Source organism: Dipodomys merriami, unplaced genomic scaffold (assembly GCF_024711535.1).
Source record: "Dipodomys merriami isolate MVZ:Mamm:240054 unplaced genomic scaffold, mDipMer1.0.p SCAF_2, whole genome shotgun sequence".
Taxonomy (NCBI): Eukaryota; Metazoa; Chordata; class Mammalia; order Rodentia; family Heteromyidae; genus Dipodomys; species Dipodomys merriami.
In genome coordinates this window covers 103,113,313-103,137,606 of record NW_027203381.1, presented here as the reverse complement: position 1 = coordinate 103,137,606, position 24,294 = coordinate 103,113,313, and the positions used below count along the sequence as shown (strand labels likewise).

Genomic DNA, 24,294 nt, shown 5'->3' with positions numbered 1-24,294 from the left:
TGGCAAAAGAACATTTGAGAGATTGGAAATTGGAAAAAAAATTGGAAAAATGTAGAAGTTTCTGCTGTTATAAAGAGAAAGGACTATTGGTTATTCCTGCTCAGTAGATTTTGGAAATTATTGTGGAATCGTGACTTACGCTCCCTTTTCCAAATAAATGATTTAATACCGTGATTCAGTTCCTTCTTTGCCACTGGAAACTTAAATGGACTGGTAGTTAAATATGTCTTTAGTTTATTGGTTGGCCTCTTCCAAGAGGCCCCAATCCAGGTGAAAGCTACACATCCTTCAGAAATCTTGGGCGGTAGATTTGGAAGACACTTAGATCTTTTTCCTATAAGGAAGACAGGGAACCTGTTACATGTATGAACACATGTCTAAATGTTATTTGATAACTCTACCTTCAAGATGACTTTCCCCTTGAATGTGGAATGAACCTAGTGACTCATTTCTAATTAGAATACAATGAAATAATCATGTGTGAATTAGGACCTGGTCAGGTCATAACACATCATGACTTTATCATTGCTCTTCTTGGATGCTTGTTTTATCTGTGAGGTTGTTGAAGCAACCTGTGGAGACACCAATGTATTGAGGACCTGAGATGTCCAATAGCCATGTGAAAGCCTTTTAAAATTTCATTCTCCAGATATAGGGAAATCTTCAAGTGTCTGCTGGTGTCCATACTGCAATCACAAGACATAGGTGTGTCAGGATTATTGGGTTGTTTTGGAGCATTCTTTTCCCCTAGAATCACTGTGGTAATTAAGTGTTCAGGTTTCAATCCACTAAATTTTGAGATTTGTTATTCATTAACTCTACATTCTCACCAGTAACTTATTTATTGTCATCATCATTATTATTGTAACCATTTGTACTGAATGTAAAGTAGTATCACACTATAGTTTTGATTTATATTCTCCTGATGGTTAAATAAATATGTGGAATATCTTCTCAAGTGATCATTGTACATCTTTTTTGGAGAAAGTTCTATTGAAATTCATAAGTGATTTTTACAAAGTTGATTTTTTTACTATTGAATTATATGAATTTTCTTTATAATATTCTAGACATAAATACTTTATCAGATACATAATTTGTTAGTAGTCTCTTTTGTTCTGTGGGTTTTCATTTTCTTGTTAGCATCCATAAATGCCTAAAATAATTTATGCTTGATTAATAAAATATACCCTTTTTTTCTATTGCCATTTGTGCCTTTGGTGTCATATTTTAGAGCATTTTGCTTAACCAAGGTTTGGATGAATTATTACTATATTTTCTAGTTTAGTTCTTACAGATTTGTCTCAGATCTATTTAAGTTAGTTTTTGTATATGGTGGGAAGAAAGGTTCTAATTTATTTCTTTTACATGTGTATCCCCAGGTTTCTCAGTCTCTAAGTATCATTTGTTGAAAAGAGTATTCTTTCCCATTGAACTTTGTGAAATCTTACAGGGGTGTGTGTGTGTGTGTGTGTGTGTGTGTGTGTGTGTGTGTGTGTGTGTGTGTGTGTGTGTGTGTGTGTGTGTGTGTGTGTGTGTGTGAAAGAGAGAGAGAGACAGACAGACAGAGAACAGAGAGAAGAGAGAATGAATGCTTAAAAGTGAATACTATTAAAAACACATAAAAAGTGAACACTTTTAAATTTTGGTATATTGAAGGTAAAGATAATTTTGATTTGGCCTTTGATTTGGCCTTTTCAATCTAAACAAGTTAGAAACAAGTGTACTTCCATTTCTTTGGAGAGTCAAACAATTGCACAAATAGTAAACTTACTCTCATTTGTTTACACAAATTAAGCTGATATATCATCACACCTGATAGAGTCTTCTTACTTCTCTTGGTTGGCTTAGCTTTCTGGTCTAATGACATATTCTAGATATTCTCTTATTTGGGGAAGGAATGATAAGGAATTGTACAAATTTGCCTTTCACTGAAGCATCTGCCTTTTTCTGGTCTTACCAGTTGTTGGCATCAAAGTCCTACTCAAAGTAAAAAGACTCCAATCCCATTAGGGAAAACCACATAGAAAGTCTAAATATCTTCATTTTAGTTCTTAAGATTTTTCTCAGTATTCAAGGAGTCATACATCCTTACCGCTGCAGCTTGAGATAGGTAACTGTCCAAAATAAAGGCAGGGCTGGAATCTGAAGGCCGCAAATAAGTGGGCATGGAGGAATTAAAAAGCAATTCCCTGCTATACAGCTAGGAAGATACTTGACAGTAAGTGGAATAGAGGCAGTTTCTTATTCTAAGAAAGACTTTCTAAAGCTTATTCAACCCACAATTTATAGCGTTTTATTTCTGCCATAAAGCAGTTTACATTTACAGTCCACCCACCAGAGTTAATAGAAATTGGAGTCATTGTAACCACAGTATGGTTAATGAAGACAGAGTACATAAAATGTAAACTTTGCTGATTCTCTAATTGGCATAAAAGCCTAGACATACAAAAGTGGGCTTTATGGGATAGTATTATTAAAACCTGGTAATCAACACAAATAAAATCTTAAAACTTTACAAGATTTTGATTTTCATTGTAAGAAAAATAAGCTTTCTTAACTATACCACTAAACAGTTATATGATTTCCACATTGTCTAGAGTTATGCTACTCTGTTTGGTAGTCAGTAGCCACACATCTGCCAAACACTTGAAATCTCCTCTAAAATGAGACGTGATGTGCATATGAAAGGTACTGGATTTTGAAGGTTTCATCTTCAAAAGAATAAAATATAACATAAAGTATCTATATGGTGCACACTCTTTAACTGAGGCTACTAAGAATTTTTAAATTATGCATGTAGCTTAAATTTGATCACTTCATGTTCTTATGAATCTATGCTCTCCTAAGATACTATGAATTGAAAGGCTAATAGCTTTATTGTCCTGTGGTTCCATTTGCATATTATCAATTATATACATCTTCCCAGATGTCCTAGTTCAATCTAGAGTGTAACAGGGCACAATTCTCAGGGAATACTTTTGTTTTCTTATACCATTTTAGTGTTCAACATCCTGAGAATCCCTTTCTTATTTTGCTCATTAGGCAAACTTTTAATAGCCACAGGAGGCATGTTTCTCACTGTAAAAATTTTCTTTGGACTCCCTCAACTATATATCATCTATATCAAATAGGAAATAAACACTCTGCTCTGGGATATGGCAGCATCTCGGTCAACAACTACTGAGTGACTTCTGTTCATTCCGCATAGGGACAGTGGCTAGAGGGAAGTGCATGTACTCACCAGGGAATGTACCCTATGCCTGTATGTACTCACATAGAACAGGACACCTATGAGTACATACTCTGTCATGAAATGGTTTGGAAGAAATGCTTTGGAAAATGCCAACCATGAGAGATTTAGTGAACATATCAACTTATCTTTTTAAGACTCTTAGTAGCCAGATAGGTATAGGAAGCCTAAAACATAGTATAAGATCACACAGGAATGATGATCTTAGGGAATAAGAAATGGAATTGGCATATTTCCCCATCACAAATGGCTTGGTGAAAGTTGGCTTCAAACTATACATTATTGTATAGACATTCTTGTATTAATTATATGCCCCAATATCCTTGCAATGACACTCTTAGCCTGGCAACATACCTATTGATTTTTTAATAAACAAAGAACAACAACAAAATAGTCTCCACACAATTAGCATGATTAAGTTAAAATGAATTCTACAAGAGGTGTGCAATTAATTTAACACTAATCCACCATCAAATAGAGTTCAGGGTTTCAATGACTATTTCTATGGGGTTGAGAAGATAAATTAACAAGACTTGAGTAGCTTCTTCAGGAAGTCAGTGGATTTTGAACACTTAGGTTGGAATGCAAAGCCAACATTTGGCTTGTTGGACAATCTCAATGATTCAAAACCTGGTTTTAAAACCAGTTTGCTTTTTAAAATAACATTTGGGTAATGCAAATAGGCATCCTCAAATCTATGCAGAAAAGTGCATCTGCCTTACTCTGTGGTTGAACACATCATCAGTCTCTTACATACAATCCATTCAGTTCTACTTTAGACAGAATCATGACAAGTGAAGCTGTCCAGGTTCCCAGACTCAAAACTGCCAATTACAAGGAGTCAATGTTAGAAGCAGAAATGTTAAAAACAGGGAAAAGACAATACATTATTAGTCAATGGGGAGAGAGATATATTACAAAGTGTCCAGGTAATCAAGCAGCCAGGGCAGTGTGAATAGCCACTGACAGAAAAGAGAAGTAAATATTTTACCATTTCCCCACTTCCCAACATCCCCAGCTCTTGTATTTTTGTAACAAGTCTTCAGACATAGCTCACAGTAGTCATGGACTTGCTGTATAACACAGGCCTCTAATTTGCTTTTTTTTTCTCTCTTAAGTGATGAAAATATGATGCTTGACACTCTCTGTTTCTCTCTCTCCCTCCATATACATACACGTGTGTGTATATATATATATATATTTTTTTTTTCTTTGTTGGCAGTACTGGAGTTTGAACTCAAGATCTTCTCCTTGCTTGGCTTACTTGCTCTGTTGGTTCTCTACCCTTTGAACCATATCTCCAGCTCAGCTCTTTGATGGCTATTTTGGAGATGGAATTCCACACACTATTATGTTCAGGTTAGCTTTGAACGTAAATTTTTGGGATCTTGGCCTCCAGTGGCTAGTATTACACTCTGAACCACTGGGACCCTAGCTGAAAAGTATTTCTTGAATTTACTACCAACTATTATAATCATTACTTTTAATGGCACTGGCACTGCATTTTCAAAGGAAGCCAAATAAATGCTTGAGAAATCAGAAATATATTTTAGAAAGCCTTTGTATAATTATAGATTAAAGAAATTTGACCCACTTAGAGGGTTAAGCTCTGATGCTGCTGATTATTATTTATTGATTTACTCTGTATCAATTCTGGATAAAGGATACACCATAGAAAAATAATCTTTACTAACTTTCCTTTAGCAGAGTTTGAACTGTAGCATATAGACATATGTTATTTAATATATGAGGTCTACACTATATTACGTGGAAATGGATTCCATAGTTGAATAACTATGGTGATGCAGGATAAACGTTTTAAAATGCACCGTTGCCATTGAGTAAAACGTTGCTAATCTTTATCCAGCCCTGTGCTAGGAACTAGATTTATGAAGAACTAATTTGAAAAACTGCTTTCACTTCCCAGATTGAGAAGGTATTCCAGAATTCATTCATATTTTTTTTAAAGGTTAAATTTTGAATGCACAACACAGTGATTACATAACAGGCACAGAATACAGTTTTAGGAGTCGGATGTTTTGCTTTGCTTTGAAGTACACTAACAACTTTTGTTTCGAAATGGTATCCAATTCGTTAGGATATGAAAACCTACCGACGACGAGAGAGAGAGCTTCGTGCACTCCTCTGTCTTCTATCTAGTAAATGTTTTCACACAGGCTTGCCATTTCAGAGCCTGAGCTCTACACTTCAGCGTTTCTCTGTCAAGCTGAAACAATTTCAGCAACAACAAGCTCTCATTTCCCCTGGCACTTTAAAAACAATATTTTTTTAAAAAAATTCTTTTCATGGCGAGTTACCAAATGCTAGATGCAAAAGTCAGAAAGCAAGCTGACATCTGGGGAGGTGTTGGGGGGCGTTCATGGTTCTAGTTGCATATTTGGGGAGCCTGGAGAATATGATGATTTTTTTTAAAAGCAGCATCCTACAAGAAGCGGGGTGGGGGTTATGGTTTCGTGTGACTCCCTCCTCCTACTTTCTTGCTTCACCAATCTGTACCCCTTTTCTCCCCACCCTTCCCCCACCCACCATGTAGAGGCGGGTTCAGCCAGCCTCAGCTGCGGGAGAAGCAGGCGGGTGTCACGGCGCTGCCTCCCCGGCCCCCGTGATGTAATTGTTATTTATTCGGAGACGGGGCCCAGGAGAGCTGCCCAAGAAGTCGCCACCCGGCTCCGGATGCCTTGTCTTGGGCACCCGGGCAGGGTGGAGATTGGCCTGGAGACTTGGCAGTGACAAAGCAGCTGGAGATTAAACCCAGCTCCCGGGGTCCCTTCCTCCCTCCGGGGAGCCAGAGTGAGAGGCAGCAGAGCCGGGTGGCAGGGGGGGGGGGTCCCCTCACTCCTCAGCTCTCCTTTCCGGGAGTCTCCGAACCTTTATTACCCGCAGTTAGACATGAAGGGGGAGGGGAGGAGCGGAGGGGGGGGGTGTCCAGAGTGACCTAGAGTTATAGGGGTACCCCTGTTTCCTCCCAACCACCCCCAGATGACAGGCAGGACACAGATTACAAGGTGGAAATTGAGGGTGGCTGAAACAGAAGCCAAGAAAACGCGTGGTGGTGTGTGTGCGTGCGTGTGTGTGTGTGTGTGTGTGCGCGCGCGCGCGCGCGCGCGCGGGGAGGGCTGGAATGGGAGGAGGGACACATTTAAGGCGCTAGCATCCGAGCCGGGGTTCCTGGGGAGGGCAGGACACCCCGATTCCCGTACTGTGACACACACCCCCTCCCGCCGGTAAGCCTTTAGGCCGGGGAACTAGCAGTGTCGCCTGTCCCCCTCCCCTGGGGGAAGATCTGTCCAGGCGGGGAATCAAGGGGGACCCCCCCTTCCCTAGGGAGCCCCGAACACCCACCTTTGCCGACTGCTCCCCCCCCCCCACCCCATTTCCCGGGCCCTGAGGGTTCCGGGCCAGGCCACCTGGATGGCGGGGGATAGGGGACAATAAAAGAAAAATAAGATCGAAGCACCCCGACCAAACACACAGCGGGGTTCCTCCTCCCGAGCGAGCGGCGGGACCCGAGCGCTCCCCGCCCCCCCGCCGGGGTGACAATGGGAGGAGGGGAGGAAAAGGGTTAAGAAACTTGGCTGAGGAGCTGAATGGCGTGGGGCGGCGAGGGGAGGGACTGGGCCGCGGCGGAGTCGCGGGCGGAGGGAGGAGCGCGGCCGCGGGCGGGCGGGCGGGCGGGCGGCGAGCGAGGCGCTCAAAGTCAGCCTCGCAGACATTGCAGCAGAGCCCCGAACTCGGGAGGCGGCGGCGGCGGCGGCGGCGGGGAAGGAAGGCGGCGGCGGCCGAGGCGGAGGCGGAGGCGGCCCAGGCGGAGGCTCGACCCAGCCGCGCGCACCCGCCCGGGGGCCTCGCGGGTCCTCCGCTGCGCGCTCGGCGGCGCGGCGGCTCGGGGGGCGACCAGCAGCCGGGGCGGCCGGGAAGGACGGGACGGGGCGGCGAGGGCGCCTCGGCGGAGCGAGCCTGACGGAGCCGACATACGGGGAGTCCGGCGGCCCCGGGTGAGTGGTGATCGCGGCCCCGGGGAAGCTCGGAGCCGCAGCCGGCGGCGGCGCCGGAAACGACCCGGGAGCGCGGCCCGCGGCAGCGGCGGCGGCCGGCTGGGCCGCGGGGGCGTCGGGGCGGCCCCTGGGCAGCGCGGCCCGGACGCGGCGGCGATTGCAGGCGGCGGCGGGGACGCGGCCGCGGGCACGGACGGCTTGCCGGGGAGAATCGTGCTACTCGCCCCGGCTTCCGAAGCTCCTTCCGGAACTCGGGGAGCAGGAGTGGGGGGGGGGGCGGGCGGCGGGGCTGGCAAGTTGTGGAGTTACAGCTCCGCGGGGTTCGCACGTCCGTCCGTCCGTTCTTCTTTCTGTGCCCAGTCCTGGGCCGAGGGGTGGCCGCCGTGCGCTCCCTGAGCGGGGACCCACGCGCGGGGCTCGGGCGCGGGGCTGGGGTCCTCTCCACCCCGTGCCCCGCCGGCCTCCCGGGCGCTGCGAGTCCGGTGCTACCCAGCCGCGTCCCGGGTGGCGCTGGGCACCACTTCCCCGCCTTCCGCCTCGGCGCCTCCCTGCCCCGGGCTCGCTCGATTCCCGGCCTGGAAGAGTGCATGGGAAGAGTCCGTTCTCAGTCCCAGGCCAGGCCCAGTGCTCGCCCGGGCTTCTGGCTTCTTGAAGGCCAGGTCCCTGGGACCCCCAGGCCCCTTGGGACCCCTAGGCCTGTTCGTCGTTTTACCCCTTGGGACAAGGAATCAGGCTCCCCCGTAGTCCTGGCAGGCTGCATTGCCCACTTCACACTGAATCCTGCCCACTCCTGCGACCGAGCATTGTTAGTTTCGGAAGGGTTTCTGCGGATTATCTCGTGCAGACCCTACCACCCTTCCCAAAGTAGTGTCCAGATTTTCATCAGGAGTTGGTGTTCGGGGCTAAAAGAACAAAGGGATCGACTGTGCTGTCGAGGCGGACACACTGGGAGTCTGTGACACATGTTGATCTCAGAAGCATTCTAGGAGTTCTTCCTCGCTGTTACCAGGATAGTAATATCATCCGATTCTGAAGAAGAGAGGAATGATAGGTACTTTTTTTTGTTTTTAATATTCTTTAGGACATTTTATTTCGGGAAAAGTTGGGGTGTTTCTAGGTGCAGGAACTTTCATCTCGGCTGGTGGAACTGAGTTAGTCTCTGGCAGTGTAAGTGGATTAAGTGTGATACTGTGAGGGAACAAACTATTAGAGGATCCGAGATGGCCAAAGGATGTTGAAGGCCAAAGTAAAATACATTTAGGTTACCTATAAACACGTGAGGAATATTCTTTTTTGTCTCTCAGGGGAATTTGTGAAGCAAAGGGTTGAAGTAATTCATTCTTTAAAGTTATGAATTGCATGGAACCTGCTTATTAGTGAATCATAGGCTTAGCAAGTGGGTGGTAACTTCCAGATGTGATTATCCAATGTTTAATCATCAGTTTGGTACCTTTGTTGAAGAGACAGTGAAATCAGTTGACTTTTTAAACAAATGGTGCTTCATCTGCCTGGCCCCTAAGTGTAGGTTGCTGTCTGCAGTATGTTGAAATGTGTTTCAACTTCCAAGTGAGTTGCTCTGCTTTTTCCCAGGATAGGATTTGACTCTTCATGGAACAGTGGCTCCATCACCATTAGTAACTTTCTCTGCCTGGACAGATTTCCTAGAGACAAAGGAAGGAGTCAGTCAGGGGAGCAAGCACTCCTCTAGGCTTTTCATACTGGTGTGGAAAGAGTTCTTTCCAAACTTACTTTTAAAAATCCCCTAGGAAGGAAAGATGTTATTTTTAAAATAAAAAGGCGGGCGGGGGGTTTACACATTGAGTTTTACTTATTAAAGCCTTGGAAGTAGTTGAAAATCAGTTGAGTGTGTATAAGAAGACTTAACTCAGAATCAAGTCTTACCTGCAGCTTCAAACGATAAAATTCAGATCTTTCCTAATTTAAATACCCTGAAGTATTGTAAACTCAAAGTAAAAGAAAAAAAAATGTGTGTATAGGAGGTGAAGGCCCTTCTGACTCTTGGAGTTTTAAGAGCAAAACAGTGTGATAAAAAATAACCTATACCACCACCTAGAGTCTGTTTGTTAGTTTATTGCTCCAGAAGTTTGCTTAAATTGACATGCCTCTTATGGTTCCAGTATAGTAAAAAAAAAAAAAAAAAAAAAAAAAAAAATGATTAAGTATTACAAGCTTTCCAAAGGCCATCCAAGAGAACAATTATTTATGTATAATAAATATCAACTGCCAATTTAAATTATCTGTGCCACCTTTTGAATAGAAAATTATTATGACATATCAAGTCGAATGGGCTAGTCTCCAAAAGATATTACTTTAAAAGAATTTAAAAGAGGGAATTTTCAGTTTGTGCTCCAAGGTAGATTGTCTGTGATATCAGATGTTCAATAAACCTTACAAATAAAGTGCCATTAGATCCTTTTGAAATCTAGCAGGAGCAAAAACCATGCTGAAACGATGAGACCCTGACAGTTATAGAAATTCTGGAACTTATAAGGTTAAGGAGAATGTAGGCAATAGTAGAGTTGTGGTTCAGAGATGGGAGTCAGGTCAATGTGAAATAAAGTGATAATCCATTTTGTTCATACTTTATATGTAGTAAAGCAGCCTGTTACTGGAGACTTAAGGGAGGCAGATTTGCTGCCATGTGGCTTACTACATTGTCCAAGGAGGAAGTGTTGTTCCACCTTTAAATGGTGTAGCCCTAGAGAAAGATGGCCTCCAAGATCTTTAATTAAATATCAGTTGAACAGAAAGAACTGGAGCACTGTATTAATTCTGTCAAACATCACTATTTTAGAACATTGAGGACAACTAAAAATGAATTAACTCATATCTGAAAGCAGAGTTTTATGGGAGGTGACAGATGAGGCAAAATATGTCAATCTAATGGAACAAATAGGAAGATAAGGAGATATGCCATCCTTAGCTTTTTAGAAAGAGGAGACTGAGGGAAGGCTATTATTAATTGCACAGATTCCTTTGCAAACCGGCACTTAGAAAACTGTGATGTAGAAGTAATTTTAAATCAGAGTGACTAGGACACATGAGGTTAAAGGAATAAAGTCTTCCATTTGTTTTTAAAAGGTAAAGATTGTTAAGCACTTCTTTTTAAGAGGTCCAGAAAAGCAGTAGTATTTAGTGTACAATGTTAAAAAGGCAATTCTGATTAAAACGTTTACAAAATATAATTCTTAATAACTTAGTTCACTTTACATTGTGATAAGGATCAGATGGACTGTTCAAAGTTTTGATTGCCTGACTTAAGTTTTTAAAGTATGGGTTAATGGAGAAGGTTTATTTTTCTCTTTCTACACTCATTCCTCCTGTCCATTTTGCTCTCCTATCTTCTCTGGCATAAAAGAGATTCTACAAGTTTTGGTATTTTCTTCTTTTCCCTGCCTTAAATTTGTAGCTTCTCAAATTTTATCTGTGGAGGTCAGGTCAAGTTTCTTTTATTTATTCTTTTATTTTTTTCCAGTCACCTAGGTGACTGATATCAACCAGGTATGGATTTTATTTTTCAAATTAATGCCTTACTTTTTACATGGATAATGACTGAGGAAAAAGCATTTGCTGTCTTGAAACTCTATATGCTCAGGTCTTCCACCTAGAAAAACAATTATTTAAAAAATATTAATTACTTTTGAAAAGTCAAACATTTTCAGCAGGCTAAGGCTGGGTGATTTTCAGGGTGTGGATATTTGGATCTGTTAAATAAGATTTATTTTCTTAAGTAGTATTTTTTTTTTTTGAGGATTGTGGGGATATGGGATGAGCAAACTCATTCAGTAGTATTTAGATAAAACAACAATCAGAAATCTAACACCAGGATGGTCACTAAGGCTTGAGAAGGTAAAAGCTAGGAGTGTCAGATGGTGAAGCAAGCCAATGGAATGGAGCTGAGGATTTTATCCAGAGGGTGGAATGAACAAAAAGTAAATGGAGGAGAGAGATCTTGTTTCCGTATCCTGTTTGCATCTGATGCTGAAGCAGAGACATGAATTGCTGATGGTAATGGATTCCCTTTTATGAGGCCAGCAATATTATATAAATAAATAGTGGTTGTCTGAGGCAGAGAAAAATGACAAGTTCCTCATTTGTGCATATGCACACTTTGCTTTTGAATATGTCTTAAGTATATCTAAAGTAAATGGTCAAAATTTGGGACTAGCATGATACCAGGATTCATCCTTTGCTTTGGTGAAACGAATGAACATTAAGTCTCTTCTTTATTCTTTAAAGATCTGGAGTTTCACATGGATCCTTGTCAAACAAGGAAAATGAGTTCCTTGATGAGGTTTGGGTGGTGAACTGAAGAAATCTTTTATAGGATCTTTGATAGACTTGATGTAAATATAGAAGAGTGTTTTCTTATTGTTAAAGGCGAGGAGAAATTGAGACCAAAGAGAACTGAAGTCCTACCAGAATTTCCTTGCAAGCTGTTAAATAACTGCCTGCTTTTTCTTTCTTTGAAATTTAATGTTCAATTGGATAGATCTTGAATGCACAGCATTGTGAAGATTAGAGCCAATTTACAACAGAAATCACCTCAGGTTTTGCTACAGGTAGCAAAGGTAGTTACAGGTTTCCATAATGAATATAGATTCAGAGATGAGTAGGATAGTATACTAATGTGTGACTGTTATACCAAATGCATTGATCCCCACACTTTTCTGCAAATATAATGAATAAAACATTACAAAATTGGTGATAATATAGAAAATCATTGCACCAGAAACATACTCTAGTTTTCCTTAAATTCATAAAGCAGAGAACAGTAATATAATTTAAAGTGGGATAGTTTTACCATTGTATTAGGAACTTGTTGAAATTTATCCTTTGAATTATGCTGGAGATAGTTAGCTAGACCTCTTGGAAGAATTGTTAAAAAAAAAAAAAAAAATTTTGAAGAACTTAGAAATTTGGCAGTTCAAACATGTGGAGGAAAAAAGGGCCTGAACTCTGGGCCTGGGCGCTGTCCCTCAGCTCTTCAGCTCAAGGCTAGTGCTCTACCACGTGAGCCACAGCACCACTTCCAGGTTTTCCTGCTTATGTGGTGCTGAGGAATCGAACCCAGGGTCTCATGCATGCGAGGCAAGCACTCTACCACTGAGCCACCTTATTTTTAAATAATTTTAAAAAGCACCATCATATGTTGAAATTTAAGCTAGACAGGTGATTGTAATATCTACTCATTATTCACTGGTTCTTTCTTTCCTCCTTTCCTCCTTCACTTTCAGTTTCTAGGGCTGAGGTAAAAGGGTTTTGTTCAACTTGGAAATAAAGTTGTCTCTGGCAGAGTTATTAGTTGTGTTTGAAATTATGAACTATCATGGTTCCATCTCCCTAGAAAATTTTTAACTTCTTCCACCTCAGGGAATAAAAGCTCTAAGTTAAAATCCATCTTGCCTCTTTAACTTTGTGTTGTTTAGTAAAAATATCTTTGACAATGAAAGGAAGAAAGCCTTATTTGCCCTGAATTCTCTGTGACTAAGCCCAGGGTTTCAAGAAATATTAAACTTGAAGCCTTGAGAGGAATTTGAGTCATCAGCTTAAGATACCATTGGGACAGGACAACTCTGATTGACCTGATGTAGGTGTTTATTCAGAGCGTTGCTGGAAAGGAGTCTCTCACTCTGAGCCTTCTAATTAAACAAGTCATTTCTCAGCCACCTGGTAAATGATAGTCAAGGCCACTGCTTGTTTTCAAAACTGTAATTTTCAGCTCCTGCAAGCTATTGAGGGCAACTCAGTGGAGTTTGGAGCTTGTGTTAGTAGTCTGCTTTGATTATTTTATTTTGTCTTGTTTACCAGCTAAGTGAGAGTACTAGATAAAGGGCTGCTAGTTAAGTCACATGCAGAGACTAAGCTAACTGCTTACATTTATGAACTTTCAATTGTGGAGCTTGTCTATATGTAATGTATGAACATGTTAAATATGTTACTGTATTAAATGTTAAATGGTCATTTATTAGTGAGAGAGGAGAGAGGGGATTATGTTGATATGCAGTCTTACAGTGCTTACAATGTGGATAAGAGCCTGGCATGTAACAACACACATCTGAGAATTAGAAGTTCAGAATAAAATATTATTTCTCTCTTAAAGAATCTCTCAAAGGAGAAATGTACAAGGGATGGTAATTGGTTTGTGCAAAGAACCCTTTCTTAAATGGTTTGGCGCCTTAGTTTAGAATTTCTAATAATCTGTAATGAAGAAGTAGAGGTATAATGGGGAAGAAGCAGGACAAAAGGTAAAGAGAATCAAGAAAAAATATTTGGAGGTGTGTGAAATACCCCAAACGGGAAATGGGAACGCAGTGTTCACATATGAGTTAATAGCCTTTGCCATTTTTGCCCTGAAGGCATTATTTACACAATGGGTCATAGAGGTTTGATTTTTGAATAAGATTTTAAAAATTCTCTTAATCTATTTTTATTTTTTAGGTTCTTCTACTAACTCGATAAATGGTACAAAAAAATAGGTTCTTTTTATCTCCATGGACAATATAATATGAGTAGATTCTGAAGTTTGGACTCTATGTCAATATATGCTATGGTTTTAAGCATATGGTTTTTAAAAGTAAGAAACATGGAATAGAAAGTTGTCCAAATGCTTGGACAATTTTTTTTAGCTTGTGGGGGAGGAGCCCAAAAAGGAAGAGAACTATTGTTTTGAGGGCAAGTGTTTTGTGCCTGCCATTGTCATAGCTCCTTTATATACATTTTCTCAATTAATGTCTACAACCTCCCTGAAATACATATGCTATTTTCTCTGGTGTATAGATAAAGAAATGTGAGAGGTGTCAGTAACTTGCCTGAGGCCCTACAGCTAATTTCATTGATAATTTGGTTTTTCCGTGAGAATGTGCCATCTTTTGAGAAGAAAATCAGTCACCAGCAGATTTTCAGGCAATCATGCTCCCTACCTAATATGTGACAATGAAACTCAGGCAGCATGTACAAATTTCCCAGCCTGGGAAGGCGCATGGCTGTCAATTGATGTACTTAGTTCTCTCTGAGCTGTGCTGACACCTGTACCACGTGTGAGAGAGAACAGAGAACCTGGATACCCAAGGGCAGTGGCGCCTTGCCCTCCTGGGCTAGCTCTGCTGAAATGTGCCACAGAATTACTGCAGTGCTCTTTGAGGCAGTGAAAGCAACGGTGTTTCTTGATATAATTCATTAAAATAGCTTGTCATGGTCTTAATCTCAGTGTTCCCAAGGCTAATTATGTTTGTCCACTTCAAGGAGCAGTTGTAACAAATTCAGAGCCATAGTTTTTCCTGGCTGAAAAGTAACAACCCTTGACTGCGAAGGTTCTTACAGTAATTTTTTTTCCCTTTCTTATTATCCTGGCTTCCCCCACAACAATTGTGTTAAAGATGGTGCAAGGTTGATACTCTCTGTAATACAAACCAGAAGTTGTGAATTGTTCGGAAGTAGAGAGATAGATGGTTGGTTTCATTGTGGGAATAGAACCTTGGAGGAAGAAGAGGTCTGAGTTAGGTAGGTTTGTGGCAAGCTCTATGGTTTTTAGTATATACCAGGTATGTGTATTTAGTGTTGAGTCCTTGAGAAATGGAGTTCCAAACCTCTTCACCTCTTTTTGCTTTCCTCATTTAAAATTTATGGAATTTTGAGCCCCAAACCACTCTAGCTGAGTCGTTCTCTATACATTGAAAGGTACAAATGGAAACTATAATAGAGACATAGGATGAGTAATAAGGCATGTATTTGTAATATTTTCTAGCGTGCTCTGGATTTGGAATTGCTGAGTAAATGTTGGGAAAACAAAGATTTCATATAAAGCTGAAAGGAATGCTTTGTTTCTATTTTTTATGAGAAGACTGTATTTTGGCCAACAAAGAGAGAAACGGTTAATGTGAGGTACCTGGGAGAAATGTTTTTCTTCAGCTTTAGATATATATTTGTATTATTTCTCTAAACCATCCATGACTCTTTGTGGAAAAAAAAAAAGGCTGGTTGAACTAGACGGAGTGTAGCTGATGCCAAACATGGGATTGAAATAAGAGTCTTTAATTTGCTATCCAGTTCATTCCCAATGGCTGCATATTTGGTGTTATTCAAGCAAAACCCAAGGCATTGTCTGGCTCTTGTTCTGAAAAAAATCTTTCACATCGCCTGGCAATACTTGACTGCTAGGGATCAGTGTTATGTTTTATTTAAAACATTTTTTTTTCAATGTTGAATTTCTTTTGCCTGGACTTTAACACATTGAAATCATTTCATAGAAGACTGTGACCAAACGGTATGGATGCTATGAACTTCAGCACTCCTCTCTTAGAAGCATCTTTCCTACCTTCTCCATTATTAAGCAAACAGTTTATAGAGGCATCCTTTCTATGAGAGGGCACACGGTGGAGTTTATAAATCAAATAGTGCTAAAAGCTAAAGAACACTCAGCACATATGTACCGTTTTCTTTTGTTGATCCTCTTTTCTCTTTTTTGGCTTCCTTTCAGATGTCCCTTAATTTGGCAAATTCCTAGCCCTTTTTCTTTAATTGACTAGGAATCCATGTGCTAAAACTTGGTAAATTAATACTTTATCTTCCAGTGGTTTCTCTTGTTATTAGTGTAAAATTTCTAACACATTATCATTTGCATTTTACAGATCAGGAAATGGAACCCCTGAGGATTTAAATAAGTTGAAAGTCATTTAGATGGCAATTAGGTTGACCCAGAGTGAGAGAAGTCAATCTTGGCTTATTGACACAATTGGTTGATTTGTATTTGTTTAGGCGGTCTCAGGAAGAAAAGTTTGGGAATCGTGTGTGAAGGAAGGTTACCCACCTTTGTCAATGGATCCAAGAGTAAAGCCCAAGCTAAGGCCAAGATAGGATCTATTGTGATCAATACTGGGTCCTGAGAAGTAGAGTGTGAAAGGGTCGATATTATTACCTTGGATCTAGTACCTTAAATCCTTGTAATCTTCAGCAGTCTTGAGTCCATTTGGTAATTCTATAATTCAATACAATTTGTAGGCTGAGAATTTTGAAGAGAGAAGTATGAACACATGCTTTGTTTATACATAGGCATTTAAAAGTTCTGTTTGAAATGCAGTGTCAGGGGGGTGGGATTGGGTACTGGTGGGTCACACCTGTTATCCTATCTACCCAGGAGGCTGAGATCTGAGGATCACAGTTTGAAGCCCAGCTTGGTTAAGAAAAGTCTGAGACTCTTACCTCCAGTAACCACAGAAAGCCAAAGTAGTACTCAAGTGATAGAACACTTGCCTTGAGCACAAAAAGCCCAGGAATAGCACCCAGACCCTAAATTCAAGCCATAACACCTGGGTGTGCAGCCACACAAGCAAGCAAACAAGTAAGCAATAGGGAAGCTTTCTTTTTGTAGATCAACCATCAGGTACATTTACTTGACTGATGTAAGCAGAACACTGGTCTAATTTATTACCTACAACTATCAGTGGAGGTGTTTGGGTCTTTGGTTCAATTGAGCACATAATGCAAAGGTTATGGACCCCATTCCTGCTTTCTATTATAGAAAGTAATAAATGAAGGGACATTGTGTAAACAAGCAGTGATAATGTGCTTTGTACCTAGATGATCACAATTCTTGGGAGAAAGAAGAGAGTAAAGCTAGCAATAACCCCTTCTTTATGTGGCCACATGCAAATTGCTTGAGGGACAGTAGGCAAGAGTATTTAAAAGGCTTACTGCAGTTCCCAAGCCTGAATCAGTATTTTCCTCTGTGCACGCTGTAGTGTGTCTCACCATCAGACTTGCCAGTATCTGTTTCCTCAGTAGACTCTAAGCTCCAAGAGCTTACTCATCGCTGTATGGCCCATTCCTCTATGCCTGGCCATCTTCAAGGCTCTCTGGAAGCACTGGTGATTTGAGCTGTTCCTATCCCTATGAAGGGTAAAATCTAGCTCATTTAAGTAAGGGGGTGGAGCTTTTGTATATTTATAGGGAACAGCTCTTTATTATATGTAACTTGCAAATAATAGTTCTTCTGTATTTCTTTAGTCTGTTTGATTTAGCCCCCTTTCAAGAATAACACTGTAGCCTTAAAAAAATGACCATCTTTCCACCTGCATTAGTTATGAAAAGGAAAAATGAAACTGTTGGTGACACTGCCATTGTCCCTTGAAACAATTTGCTATAATCCTGAATCTATTCCAAGTATGAACATTGTAATATTTTAGAAAACATGTTCAGCAAAATTTTAGAGGCAACATTTAATTTCTTTTTTCTTTTTCTTTGTTAAGGGAGTGAAGCAAACTATTTCAAAGACTTTTAGGTAGTATTCTTAGGTCACTTCTAGTAGTCAAAGGACCCACTTGCTTGACACATTGAATTATGTTGGATTTGACTGATTGGTAACATGAAATCATCTCAAAATTTCCTGCCTGCCATTATTCCTGTCTTCAATAACCTTAAAAGTTAGAGGCTACCAAGGATGACTGATGATCCAAAGCCTGATAAAGTTACAGGAATTAAGCAATAAATGAAACCCTTTTGTTAGGTTTTAAAATGTAGGATTTGGGGGAGGGAAAGTAGGGGAAAAATGAGGGAAGGGGCAACAAGTTTGACAAGAAATGTACTTCTTACCTTACATATGTAACTGTACCCTCTCTGTACATCATCTTGACAATAAAAACCAGAAAAATGTAGGATTTTATGACTATTAAAAATAGAATATTAAACAATAAATAGGGTAATATTGTGATGTCATCGTGCTGATGTCATCTGCTGATGAAAGGCAGAAAATAAAATTCAATTGAAGTTGACTCAGAAATTTTACATGAGAAATTAATTTCCAAATCTTAAATAAAGTACATTTCCTGGATAAGTGTTTATGGCATTGTTTTTAATGGATGCTTTAAAAAATAACTTCAACCTAGTTTCCTGCTTTTGGAAGACCAAGTTTTTCACCAGAACTTACTTTACCTATGCTTGGCAATGGATGTCTCTTAGCAAATGTTTCTTTTGTTTTGACCACTTGCCTATCTGCATATTTTACATTTTAAACACCCTTCTACTATACATGTTTCATTTAATGGAAATTTTCCTTAAACTTTGTACACCTTAGGGTTGTCAAGGCAGAAAATGACAATAACCATTAATATTGAGAATAATTTACAAAAATGGGGCTTTGGACCATCCACACAGAAGAATCTTTCTAGAATTTTACCTTACTATCCATTGTTTTTCATGTTTAGTGTAGAGTTTACAATTTTATGTCACTGATCTTTTAGTGTGTGTTATAGAGAGAGTGGTAGAATTTTCTCTAGTTGAATGAAGTGAATGGCGGGGGGGATAGTAGCACATATCACTGAGTGATAGAACTGAGACATCTGTGATGATTATGCTGGTGGAGAATACATGTGAAGTTATAGTAACTTACTGTGAATTTTGAAGTGTTTTGTTTTTTAGGATTGCTATGTGAACAGCCATCTTTAGTATGGAAGTGTGAAAAGTACTTGTCCTTAAACCTGTGAATTTGTCCAATACTTGTGATCACTTAAGTTGTTGGCTGTATCTTCTACTTCAGTGAAGCATGCAGAAAGGAAAAAATAAATATATTATTCTTACATATTTTTGAGTGTTGCAGGATTTAGCAATTCTTAGTGACCATGGCATGTGAGAGGAGAAAGGAAAAATTGCTTCTACACTGTATTAAATTCATTATTTATTTATTTATTTAGATTTGTCTTTTTAATATGTTCTGGAAGATTCGAGAAATGACAATTTATGGTGAGAATACTAGTATCCTTAGAGTGCTGAGTGGTTAAACTGTTGATTAGATATATCATCATGATCAACATCATCATCATCAATTTGCTGAGCAAAGACTCTGAAATGGTTCCTTATTTGAAATTTTCTGGTTGTGACTTTGTTTTGTGGAAGAGAATCGGGGGCAGAGTGTGGATAAGTTAGGCTAGAATAGCAATGAAATTCTTAACTTTCGGAGAGTCAGAATTACCTCGAACAAACATGAGGTTTTATTTTTTGAATGTATGGAATATCAGAGTGCATAGAACTTAAGGCTAGGAGGCTGTTCCTTATGATTTTTGAACTTGACATTTAATATTTTACAGCAAAGTTTTTAGTTTAACATAATTGAACTTGTACTAGATAGGGTTAATAGGCTAGAACAAAAGGTCAAAGCATAAGGCATTAGGCTTAATTAAGGGAGAGCAGGAGTGGCAGGAGTGTGTGACAGTTAAATGGGTTTCCCACAGACTAATGTCGGTTACAGTGCAACCATGCCTCAACTTAAGTGGGTTATTTTGTGCAAAGGGCAGCAGTGATTAGCAGTTTGACATGCCAGACACTTCTGGCCAATCCCATCTGTTTTAGAGGTTAAAAAAGCACACCTTTATGAGCTGATGGATTGATTTGTGTGCCCGTCTGGTAAAGATTAGAAGTCCAAGGCCAATGGCAGTAAATGTCAGTTATAGAATATCGTACTTTCTTGGTTGGCTCATTGTTTTAACCGTCAACTGTTTTATAATGGGGGATAACTGCAGTTTATGGAGTTGAATGCAGGATGGGTGGGGGAACAGGTGAGGGAGGAAGAGAAATATTTCCTCGATTAAATTATGCATTAACATATTCCATAACAGGTGTTTCAAGTTTTATGAAGTCTTTTTGACTTGTCCATTACAGTGCAAAGTCACATTGTTCTTTTGTGTTAGTTGACACCAGTGGCAGTCCAGGATTTAACTTTGCACACAGAATTGCAAGTTTTTTTTTTTAAGTTTTTTTTTTTTTTAAGTTACCTTCAAGCAGTTGGATCCTATATTTTTTATATCTTTATATATATATATATATCTTTATATGTATATATATATATTAAAGTGATCACTTTGTTTATTTTGACACCCTGGTGAAAGGGAAAGAAAACAGGAAATGAAGATAGGCACACACACACACACACACACACACACACACACACACACACACACACACACACACACACACACACACACACACACACACACACACACACACACACACACACACACACACACACACACAGTTCTGTAATCTTTTATGTGGTTAGTCAGGTGCAATCACAGAGGTGAAACAAGAGAAGCTCCTGAAAATGGTGCTGATTAGACTCATGGGTCATTGGAGATATGGCATGCTATACAGGCAAAAGGAGAGAATGGCAGCATTGATCAGTGCAGTGGGCAGAAGAGCTAGTGAAAAGCTTAGATTGTAAGCCTTGTTAGAAAAGCAAGCCAGAGCAGTGTAACCTTCAGGAGTTATACCTTTGTGTGTGTGTGTGTGTGTGTGTGTGTGTGTGTGTGTGTGTGTGTGTGTGTGTGTGTGTGTGTGTGTGTGTGTGTGTGAATTGAACTCAGAATCTTGTGCGTGTGTGTGTGTGTGTGTGTGTGTGTGTGTGTGTGTGTGTGTGTGTGAATTGAACTCAGAATCTTGTGCTTTCCGTTATTTTTTTTTCCTTCATGACTCATGCTCTACTACTTGAACCATACCTCCAGTCAGGCATTTTTGCTAATTTCAGGTAAGAGTCTCACAGACTTTCCTTTCCCAGCTGATTTTAGACTACAGTCTTCACATCTCAGCCTCCTGAGTGGCTAAGATTATAAGCATGAGCCGCAGGCACCAGCCTCCTTCATTGTCTTTGAAGAGTTGGCTAATGAGTCTTGCAACACAGCAGATATTTTAAGTATCAGTCATGATGGCAGTTTCTGTATAAAAGAACCTTAAATGGAAATTGTTTTGAGATCCAACTCTTCGCCCTCATGAAAATGACCATGTGGCAATTAAAATGGTCGCATACTAAAAAGAAGAGCTAGCCCCCAGGAGGCAGTGATAAAGGTCATTTAATTGTCACCACATCATAATTTAGAGAAAGTGAAACTGTTATCAATGTAAGCAATACATGCACTTTTTTTTCTGGGTTTTGCTGTATTCACCCAAGATTGGATTGCATCTTAACCAAAACTAGAATTTCACTTTTTGCTTCATGGACACTATGAGAGTGACGGCATTCATATAATCCATTTCCAATTCAAAATTGTAGCTCATTTAAAGATTTACAGAGGTTAAGTTGTGGTTATAAAGACAGGCTTTTGCACAAGGCAAGTTTTATGGAGTAGAATTTCAGATATTGTCCTCATACCCAATCTGTTAAGAGCATAAAGTAAATCAGTCTTTTGGGGTGAGCAGAGAAAAGTGCTGGAGAGAAACAAAATACTGTATCAGAGAATTATCTTCAATCTCTGAGATTTCATTAAAAAAAAAATAAGTAAACAGGAACAGAACATGGTTAACAGGGTTCCCAGCTTCTGACTGACCTCACATACTCTTATCAAGAAGTGGGAACTAGCAATTTCTTTTTGCATAGTTATGAAGTTGCTCATCTGATCTTGAGTTGCTTCTTACAGAAAGAAAACCAAAACACCTAAAAATGTGGTCAAGTTGCGTGTAAATAATAGTTGATATTTTATTAATATTAATATTATGTGTAGTTAATATTTTGTTAACTAGGTATGCATTTATTTTAAAGCTTAGCTCATCCATCCAGAGTGGAGTGGCTCAATTCATAGATAGAAGTTGAGAGATATATTTTCCTTTTTTAAAAGGACAAAGTGACATCATGGTATCAGAGTTTAAGAATATTGAAATAAACATGCATTCATCCCGTATTCTTTGTACAGAACGATAAGCTGCAGTGATTTGGATGGATTGTTTCATAGTTTCATGGAACAGCCTTGTGCTTCTCTGTAGGGAGAGAATGTACAGCAATATGAACTTTCTAATATCATTGCATCTCCTTCCCTAAGTCATTTTTAAATTAAAAAAATTGGCTTCAGTTATATAAAAGTGCTTGGGTTGCAAATTAAATATGAGAGATTTACCTCATTTGATAACAGAAGCCTCTTAAATTAATGTTCTGGTGATATTATGTTTAAACCTATTACTACCACTTGAGACTCCACATTTGTGCTAGTATTGTAAACATTGTAAAAATACCTTTATTTATTGTGCTAATATTGTAAACATTGTAAAAATACTTTTAGTGCCCTTTTCTAGTAAATTCAAATACCAATGATATCTAGCTTGAATTTTATTAAAGGTAACCCTTTCAATAGAGTTAACTGTTTTTGATGTGTTTTGATATATTCAAATTTATTTTTGAAGAATACACATTGTCCCCTGTAAGTTATGATAGTTGATTTTTGTCAGTCTGTTGTATTTTGTTTTCTTCAATATAATTTGGTATGAAATACATACAGCATATACCTCTGAACAAATTACCTGAATTAAGTTTTAAATAATGAAATCAGCAACTCTGAATATACTTAACATCCTTGGTTTGCAAATATTTTCCTAAAACTGTTGTTTTGTACCTTGGATTTTAGATTTATGAAATGCTTACCAAAAAAAAAAAAAAAAAAAAGGAAAAAAAAGAATAGTCCTATTTGTGTCTTAATTTTACATGCTGGTAGGGTACAGAGTTATTTTTGGTTTCTAGGTAGATTAAGTTTAATAAGAAAGCTATAATATGTGGTGCATTTTTTCAAATATATATTCTTAATACATTATATGCACTTATAAAATCAATGCATGTATATGTATGTGTGTGTGATTTATTTCAAGAAGAGATGGCAACACTTGTTGATTGCATTAAGCAGCTAGTAATTCCTAATGAGATATAGAGAAGGGCTTCTACACTGTTTGAAAAGGATTGCTCTTCCTCAGTAAATTGTATATATTCTGCTTTTTTGTATTCTGTGACCTTGCAGTCAATGACTTCAGCCCAGAATAGTTTCAAAGTCATGTAAATGAAGGCAATTAAGGTATTGCTTATCATCTTACATAGTTCAGATGAAACCTTATTGGATAGAGTCTGTTTGCTTTATGAGGAAGGTCAATATAAGGTTAAATTTTATTACACTAAATGATTTGGTAATGTTTTTATTTAGCTGCTGAAAAAGAGGTTTCCTAATAGAAAATGGTAATACACCCTATCTTTCTCTCTTCCCCCTAATTCCTCCCCCTCCCTTTTTTCTTTCTTTCTCCTATCACATGGAGAATTTTTTTCAGGGTTTTTCTGTTTTGTTTTTCCTCCCTGATTACAAGCTGTTTTAAAGAGATGCTGTCTGTTTCTAAGATATTGAAGACATTTTCCACTTAGGTATAATTCTAGCTGTAGTTGATGTATACATGTAGGTAATATTGCTTGCTACTTGTGGAAGGTAGCTTTGTGTGTTTGATACATGTACTTTTACCCTGCCAGGTGTTGCAGGACTTTAAATAGCAGGAATTGAGAACCTTAAATCACCTGGGCAAATGGAGCACCTATGGCATAATTTGACCAAGTGTCGGGGGCTGGGACTGTATCAACATAGGCACTAGAAGTTTTACTCAAAAACGGAGTGAATTGAAGAATTGAGTAAATGTCTGTGAAAGTATATAGTAATCAGCAGAAAGACAAGCTTTTCGTTGTAGTTGGCCCATACAGCTACTTCCTTTCCTTTCAAATTATTATTATTATTTAAGATTTGCGATTAATTTATCAGCTGCAGTGAGGAAAACAATAAGGAAAAGCAACCTTGAGAAAATAGTGGTTGATACTTGGCTCGGGGTAACATCTCACTAAGAAATTTGGTGTCTCTATATATGCTTCAAGGAGAATGAAATGAAGTAATAGGGAACAGTAGCTAGTTTGGGGAGGCTAGATTTCATGTAGATGGTTTTAATTTTAGTCAAAGCTGTGATCTTGGGAATTGAGCACAAGCTAGAAATGGAGGAGGCTAGCTGTGTCAGTCAGATGTAAATGGCGGCTCCACATGGTACCCTGCTGTAATGGAACCAGAGAGGCGGTTTCCTATCTTCCTTAATACCTGCTCATTGGCATGTTGACCAACTTTAAAGTTTCCACTATTGTCATCACGATACAAAAAAGTCTGTCTCTTGAAGGCCAAAAACTTTCATCCATTCTTTTTTTTTTTTTGCCTGAAAATATAAACTTGTTCATGTGTGTTT

The 24,294-nt window shown here is 39.3% G+C and overlaps 1 protein-coding gene across 3 annotated transcripts in view; it reads left to right on the top strand.

The window, feature by feature from the left end:
* The first annotated feature begins 6,462 nt into the window (after positions 1 to 6,462).
* Positions 6,463 to 24,294, top strand: part of Nrip1 (nuclear receptor interacting protein 1) — a 77,923-nt gene continuing 60,091 nt past the window's right edge. For 2 of the 3 annotated variants that reach the window (XM_070030484.1, XM_070030485.1), the window contains exon 1: positions 7,087 to 7,269. The gene's annotated coding sequence lies outside the window, so the exon portion shown is untranslated. Of the gene's footprint in view, positions 6,499 to 7,086; positions 7,270 to 24,294 lie in introns of those variants that run through there. The other variant, XM_070030486.1, reaches the window with a different exon arrangement.